At 42.8% G+C, this 8,946-nt stretch overlaps 1 pseudogene; it reads right to left on the minus strand.

Moving 5' to 3' along the window:
• Positions 1-2,292: 2,292 nt before the first annotated feature.
• Positions 2,293-8,199, minus strand: LOC118936498 (annotated as a pseudogene).
• Positions 8,200-8,946: the final 747 nt, after the last annotated feature.

Consider the following 8,946-nt stretch of genomic DNA (forward strand, 5'->3'; position numbering starts at 1 on the left):
TGAGAGCACAACGGTAAATGCCATTGAAGCTGGCGGTGAATGCTGTCAGCCACCACTAGACAGGACTTGCCGCCAAAGTTAAGATATTTCTACATTTGTCGTCTGGTCTGCTGTCGGGTTGTTTTCTTTCAGATGTTGATTTGCACTGATTGTTTACTGAAATCACCATAGCAACACGTACTGTCGTGTTTGCTTTCTTTTGCTGTCACTCTCTTTCTTGATTTCTCATCCCACTATGCTGACAGGTATGACGTTTTAGCGTCCCTCGTCTAAACGCAGCATTAGTCACCAAATCGGCCTTCTCATTACCCTCCACACCCACATGGGCAGGAACCCAGTAAAAGCTTACAACCACTCCTATTCTCTCCAATCCCATTAACAGACTGAGTGGTTTCTCCTCCTCCACCCATCTCAAACCAATTGGCATCAACTTGGCCGCATACACTGACACATAATCAGTTAACCTGCTTACATACTCTAATATTGAAATCGGGGATATACACCCCTCACCCCAGCCTACCACTGACTGTAGCCTTTGAACCATCTGTATATGTCCTTAAAAACAAATAAAACTGATTATCTATATATCTTTCCACACACCGTCTCACGTCCTCACCCCATTCTCCCCTGCCTTCAATCATGTCCACATCTACACTTGGTTTCGGAAACAACCACGGAGGAACCTTCCCCAATGCAATTTCCGGCCCTATCTCTCTCTTCCCCAGTCCATATTCTACCACCTTCTGCTTACCCACTCCTCGCTCTCAGCATTCCCCAGTTGCCTTGACTGCAGGATGTCCTTCTTAACTCCCTTTCAACCTCGCCCAGTACGCTAATGCAAGTTTGTCCCATCTTATCCTCAGTGGCAGTTACCTACTATCCACCTGCAATGCCTCAACAGGTATAATTTTGAAGGCACCCACACAAAATCTCAGGGCTCTTGACCGTATCCTATCCAGGCGCTGTAGTACTGTTTTGGCTGCTGATCCATATACAAAGCACCCATGACACACAAAGATGACCTGATCAATGCCTGGTACATATACAACAATGTTTGTCTATATGACCCCCTATCCTGCCACTGCCCTCATGAGGTTCAGCACCTTCATGCACTTCATTTAAATATGCTCAGCATGTCTCTTCCACGTAAGCCTTTCATCAAACCACATTCCTAAATACTTAAACTCAGACACCCTACCTATATCCTGACTGTATATTTACAACCTAACATATAGAACTTTTCTCCTAGAATACACCATAAAGCAGGACTTGGCCACAGGCATCCTAAACCCCATGTTAGATGCCAATCTTCCACAACTCCCACAGCTTCTTGTATCTTCCCCATCATTGAAAATAAAATGTGTTCTTAACTGACTTGCCTAGTAAAATAAATACAAGGCCACACCCACTCACTGTCCCTCTCTTGCGAGCTTGTGACATCAAGACTCCAAAACATGGTAGCATTTGCTATTTCAGCAGCCTGGTCTCACTCTTTACTCTACTGCCCCAACAGAACACATGGCAAAGGCCAATGAGCTGTTTGTGTGGCTATGAAAGTTAACTGTTTGCATGTGATCAGGGGTGTATTCATTCCGCCGACACTGTTGAAAAGTGTTTCTTAAACAGAAGCAAATGGAACGAAACGGGGATAAACATACCTGAATTTGCCCAATGGAAACTATTGTTTGCAACTTTTGGACTAATGATTACACCCTAGATCAGCTAGATGCAGGCAAGAATGTGCAAGGTTGTATTGAATGTGTCACTGTATGTCCATGTGTCACTGTCTGTCACCTCAAATCTTTCTCTCGATCTGTGTGCACCTACATTGTAAACTTTAATTCATAGGCTAAGTTGTAGCAAGCTAATGGTGGGTATAGGGACAATTTGAGTATCATCGATGTTACATGGAGCTGGGTGAATGGAATATGAATGACAGTCATCCAGTATGCTCTAATAGAAATAAGGCCATGCTCATAAGAACAATAATCGGCTCCCCTCATCTTGAATGGCACCAACCGCCACTGTATTTGTAACTAACACTTCTGTCTGTGACACTGGCATCTACCACTGACAGTTATTAAATAATAGCCATCCATATTCCAGTTATTGTAGATTTTGGCTTAGAATCTAGTGTATTTCACTATTCAGGAACTTGATTAGTGAAATGATAGAGGTTACCTCTGAAGATTGCATCCTGTGCTGACAGTTCTTCTTGATAGTGTCTTTCACATTCAATATTCAGCTTTTGTGTGATAGTGCAGCAATAATGAATACAGCAACAGAACACTTTTACAGATTTATTGTATCTTTATTTAAATGAAAAATACAAAAACAATACTCTTGACACTTGGATGAGAGTGTATTTGAGTGTTTTTTGTTTTTATCTTTGTTTTGGTACTTCACAAGAACAGGGTAGGTTGTGCCGATATGCTTCTTGTTATAGTGGTGACAGATGACGTCCACCTCATAGACACTGAAGAACACTGACACGCTCATTGGGTGAGACCAGGAAACACAGGGTATAAATGAGCAAACTCAAATTCAGGACTGACGCCAACGAAGATGCTGCCTTTGGATTTTATTCCATTCTTCCAACTGAACTGTAGCGCCAGGATGTGCTTATTCTTGTCAGGCTGGTTTTGACATAAAAGAGAGAAGAGAGAGACAACAATGAAGACATACATCCACGAGAAAGAGTCATTTGTTATGCTTGACATATACACAGAGTATGCAAAACATTAAGGGCAACTGCTCTTTCCATGACAGACTGATCAGGTGAATCCAGGGGAGAGCTTTCAAATTAAATGTATTTTTATAGCCCTTCTTACATCAGCTGATATCTCAAAGTGCTGTACAGATGTAACAGTACAAATTTAGACCGTCCCCTCGCCCATACCCGGGCGCGAACTAGGGACCTTCTGCACACATCAACAGTCACCCTCGAAGCATCGTTACCCATCGCGCCACAAAAGCCACGGCCCTTGCAGAGCAAGGGGAACTACTACTTCAAGGTCTCAGAGCAAGTGACGTCACTGATTGAAACGCTATTTAGCGCCCACGCTAACTAAGCTAGCCGTTTCACATCCGTTACACAGACACCCAGCCTAAAACCCCAAACAGCAAGCAATGCAGGTGTAGAAGCACGGTGGCTAGGAAAAACTCCCTAGAAAGTCCAAAACCTAGGAAGAAACCTAGAGAGGAACCAGGCTATGAGGGGTGGCCAGTCCTCTTCTGGCTGTGCCGGGTGGAGATGATTCCTTATTGATGTCACTTGTTAAATCTCCTTCAATCAGTGTAGAATAGATGAAGGGGAGGAGACAGGTTAAATAAGTATTTTTAAGCCTAGAGAAAATTAAGACATGGGTTGTGTATGTGTGCCATTCAGAGGGTGAATGGGCAAGACAAACTATTTAAGTGCCTTTGAATAGGGTATGGTAGTAGGTGCCAGGCGCACCGGTTTCTGTCAAGAACAGCAACGCTGCTGGGTTTTTCACGCTCAACAGTTTCCTGTGTGTATCAATGGTCCACCACCCAAAGAACATCCAGCCAACCTAACAACTGTGGGAAGCATTGTAGTCAACATGGGCCAGTATCCCTGTGGAACGCTTGGCACCTTGTAGAGTCCATTCTCCAACGAATTGATGCAAACGGGGGTGGGGGGAGGTACAACTCAATATTAGGAAGGTGTTCCTAATGTTTGGTATACTCAGTGTATATATATATATATATATATATATACTGCTCAAAAAAATAAAGGGAACACTAAAATAACACATCCTAGATCTGAATGAATGAAATATTCTTATTAAATACTTTTTTCTTTACATAGTTGAATGTGCTGACAACAAAATCACACAAATGATCAATGGAAATCAAATTTATCAACCCATGGAGGTCTGGATTTGGAGTCACACTCAAAATTAAAGTGGAAAACCACAATACAGGCTGATCCAACTTTGATGTAATGTCCTTAAAACAAGTCAAAATGAGGCTCAGTAGTGTGTGTGGCCTCCACGTGCCTGTATGACCTCCCTACAACGCCTGGGCATGCTCCTGATGAGGTGGCGGATGGTCTCCTGAGGGATCTCCTCCCTGACCTGGACTAAAGCATCCGACAACTCCTGGACAGTTTGTGGTGCAACGTGGCGTTGGTGGATGGAGCGAGACATGATGTCCCAGATGTGCTCAATTGGATTCAGGTCTGGGGAACGGGCGGGCCAGTCCATAGCATCAATACCTTCCTCTTGCAGGAACTGCTGACACACTCCAGCCACATGAGGTCTAGCATTGTCTTGCATTAGGAGGAACCCAGGGCCAACCGCACCAGCTTATGGTCTCACAAGGGGTCTGAGGATCTCATCTCGGTACCTAATGGCAGTCAGGCTATCTCTGGCGAGCACACGGAGGGCTGTGCGGCCCCCCAAAGAAATGCCACCCCACGACTGACCCACCGCCAAACCGGTCATGCTGGAGGATGTTACAGGCAGCAGAACGTTCTCCACGGCGTCTCCAGACTCTGTCACGTCTGTCACATGTACTCAGTGTGAACCTGCTTTCATCTGTGAAGAGCACAGGGCGCCAGTGGCGAATTTGCCAATCTTGGTGTTCTCTGGCAAATGCCAAACGTCCTGCACGGTGTTGGGCTGTAAGTACCTGTGGACGTCGGGCCCTCATACCACCCTCATGGAGTATGTTTCTGACCGTTTGAGCAGACACATGCACATTTGTTGCCTGCTGAAGGTCATTTTGCAGGGCTCTGGCAGTGCTCCTCCTGCTCCTCCTTGCACAAAGGCGGAGGTAGCGGTCCTGCTGCTGTGTTGCCCTCCTACGGCCTCCTCCACGTCTCCTGATGTCTCCTGTCTCTAGACACTACGCTGACAGACACAGCAAACCTTCTTGCCACAGCTCGCATTGATGTGCCATCCTGGATGAGCTGCACTACCTGAGCCACTTGTGTGGGTTGTAGACTCCGTCTCATGCTACCACTAGAGTGAAAGCACCGCCAGCATTCAAAAGTGACCAAAACATCAGCCAGGAAGCATAGGAACTGAGAAGTGGTCTGTGGTCACCACCTGCAGAACCACTCCTTTATTGGGGGTGTCTTGCTAATTGCCTATAATTTCCACCTGTTGTCTATTCCATTTGCACAACAGCATGTGAAATTTATTGTCAATCAGTGTTGCTTTCTAAGTGGACAGTTTGATTTCACAGAAGTGTGATTGACTTGGAGTTACATTGTGTTGTTTAAGTGTTCCCTTTATTTTTTTGAGCAGTGTATATCACGTCATTTCTTAAGAATACTCTGGAATTGTTAACTGTCAACTCATCAAAGTCGCACATCCGATTCAACATGATAATCAAAACATACATTCATCATGCCAGTTTAAAAAAAATCTAACCTGGGGAGAATTTGCATTCACACTGTAGTGTAGCCTTTAATCAATGTTTCCTAGCTTCACTTGCATATACAACTGGATCCAGTTATGAAAGCCCCCTCTGGTCTCTCCGACAAAGACATGCTCAAACCCCGAGGAGTCCGGCCTGGAGGAACATGGGAGAACAATATGAGGCTGGAACATAGAACACCACTGCTTTTCCACCCTCTTCCTGAAGGGATGATATGAAGAGTAATGGGAGGTCATCCACCACTTAGATTAGCTTAGTGATGCACACGATGACATGATAGCACAATCTGCGGCTTCACATACTGTACAGCATAAGTGAAAATAGACTACTCTACTCCTAGGAATACACAAAAGCTAAGGGCAAGACAAGTCATTGTAATCTCAAGTCATGTGGAGTCACAAGTTGTTTTTTTTCCTCCCAAGTCTCAAGCTTGAGTAATTGGTCATATTTTCCCTAGATGTAATGATGACTATAGAACTATATTTTGTCTAGTCATTGAATGAAACAGCAACAGGCCATTTTCATTGTCATATAGTAAGATAAGCTATCAAATTCGGACTAAGCGGTACAGAAACAGGCCAGAACAAGCCTTTCGAGACAACAATCTCAAGTTGAGTCCAGAGTCTCCAAGTCTCAAGTTATTTTCTTTCCTGCCAAGTCAAGTCTCAATTCATCAAATGTGTGCCTTGAGTCGGGCCAAGTCTCGAGTCCTAAGTCCACACTGTATGCCATTTGAAAAGACAGGCATAAAGACTAAATAAATGGGAGACTGAGGTGACAATACAGCCTTCTTTAATTGTGAATGGATTTCACATTGAACAAACATAACCCTAACCAGTGAAGAGAAAACATTTAGCAGCCTAATGAAAAACTATTTTGACATCTGAAAAGTAACAGTTACATAAGAGAAGAGTTTTATACCCACCTGCTAGTTCCTCGTCTGGCGTACAGCACAAACCAGATACGGTAGAGCTGCTCCTTGAATTCCAGTAATCCCTCTGGGGAGAGCTGTTTCTCTACTAGGTACTTATGTGCAATCTAAAAATGAGAGAAACATATGGGGACAATTTCAATCATGGGGTGTTGATTGACTCACTTTAGCTTGTAAAGGTTCCAACTTGGCCATGGTTCTCCCTGTGAATTGATGTGACATTAAAATGGTTTTAACATTTTCTGCATGCATCTGTGATTTGACTTATGTTCCTACTCACCAGACTAAATAAAGATACAGTATTCTTGTTACCGACCTCTCCACCATATGTTTTAACTGATAACTTCAGGGTGGGCATTCGAAGCATGCAGTCCAGAAACTTGTGGTTTTCTGCTTCCTCATCTAGGGTTACAGTCTCAGGCTCACCAGTATCACTTTCATAGTTATCCAGTAGAGAGATAAAGGCTGGAAGAGGACATGCAGATCGGTTTCGAGGGTAGTATGTGTTCTGATCATACAAAAGGAATATTTTGTTTTGTCTATCCAATCCTCCTGGATGTGAGTACACATCCTGTTTGTATCATGTTCAATTATACTTGAACTCCTGCTACTCTCTACGTACGTAATACATTGCAGATATGATAGGATTTCCAAAGGAAAATAATGGTAACACACAGGAAACGGTTGAAATCAAAAGTTCATAAAAATGGAAGCGCTAACTCTCACACCTCAAGCGTTTACCGAAGAAAGACTCCTTTTTGAAAATGCTTTCATCGACAAACGAGAATAGAGGATATCCAGCTCCATCACTGTCATCATTCATGTCAGCATTCAGTCCCGGCTTTCCCCTGCACAAAGCACAGCAGAGGAAGAGGAAATCAGTTACACATTACAAATATGTAAGCATTCCCACCAATGACCTAGGGATGAAGCTGTCCACTTTTGTTTAGAAACATTGTCTCCTCTTGAAATAAATGAAGCATGACCCAGTGCCCTTTGAAGCTGCAACTCAACATTTGTTTATGTGTCAGGAGATTCCAACAGCAGCATGTTTTCACTGTACTTGCACTCTCCATCTATCTGTGGCACAGTGTCTAACATGTTATTGTGTCCATTAGAACAGGGATCATAAACTAGATTCAGTAGGGAGCCATTTTTTTTATTGAGCGGATGGTCAGGGGGCCGGAACATAATTATAAATAATTTGTAGACCAAAAAATGTAACGCAAGAAGCACAAACAAATATATTTGACTAAAACATAATAATAATCATTTGAAACCTTGAAACATTTGTGTACGATCACATACAGTATATCTCGCTATTATGCATGGAAATACTTTGAAACCGATTTCCAAAATTAAAATCACTTGGAGCTGATTTGCTGATGTTTTTACAGTCTTATGTCCGACAATAGGGGAAAAAAGTGATTTCTCAACAACAACAAAAATGTCTTGCTCAGAAAACTTGGGGGGCCAAATCAAAAGCGGGCCAAATTCCGGCCCGTGGGCCACCAGTTGCTGAACCCTGCTTTAGAAAGACCACAACAGCAACAATATAGAGCATTTTAGGGGTCTGGATTTGTTCAATGTGCTGTGACCTTACAACAAACAATGCCTGTGGCCTTACTATTAGCAAAAACATACATAAGTTCTTTTGGAGTAAAATATATTTGCACAATCTGTCACGGAATGCCGTCAGTAAAAAAAATAAAAAATGTCATCCACATACAGTAGTCCCGTTTGGATAGTTTTTCTACCTGCAGAGAGATCCGGTAGTCTGTCCCTGGTTTCAGTCTGTTGACGTCTTTATCCCATATTTCCTGCACGATGACTGATAGCTCTCGGTCAGCTTCAATCATGACGTGACTGGTTGGTCCCTCTGTCCTCTGCAGGCTTGTTGGCTGGGTCAGGTTCCTCTGGTGTGAAGATGTGGTATACAGTGGATCCTATGCTTAATTGCGATACATCAACTCTAAATTGTCTTGTCATTCCTGTATTCCAACAACTGTAAATTATTCAATGTCTTATTTGCACATATTTAAAAAATATAATACCCTCCATTAAATACACATATTCATTGGTCACTCAAGTTATCACAGATAAGGGTGGCCATTTTGCTGCTGGGTTGTTAACCTCCTACGTCTTCTGTGTTCATCAAGGTAAACACATAGTTTAAATGTACAACAATTAACAGACATGATATCACTGAATCATTCAGTGAACTGATCATCACCACCTCTAACAACATTTTTTTTTAAATCACATTTCTAGATAAAATATACACTGCTCAAAAAAATAAAGGGAACACTAAAATAACACATCCTAGATCTGAATAAATGACATATTCTTATTAAATACTTTTTTCTTTACATAGTTGAATGTGCTGACAACAAAATCACACAAAAATGATCAATGGAAATCAAATTTATCAACCCATGGTCTGGATTTGGAGTCACACTCAAAATTAAAGTGGAAAACCACAATACAGGCTGATCCAACTTTGATGTAATGTCAAAATGAGGCTCAGTAGTGTGTGTGGCCTCCACGTGCCTGTATGACCTCCTTACAACGCCTGGGCATGCTCCTGATGAGGTGGCGGATGGTCT

The sequence above is a fragment of the Oncorhynchus mykiss genome, chromosome 10 (genome assembly GCF_013265735.2).
Source record: "Oncorhynchus mykiss isolate Arlee chromosome 10, USDA_OmykA_1.1, whole genome shotgun sequence".
NCBI classification, from domain to species: domain Eukaryota; kingdom Metazoa; phylum Chordata; class Actinopteri; order Salmoniformes; family Salmonidae; genus Oncorhynchus; species Oncorhynchus mykiss.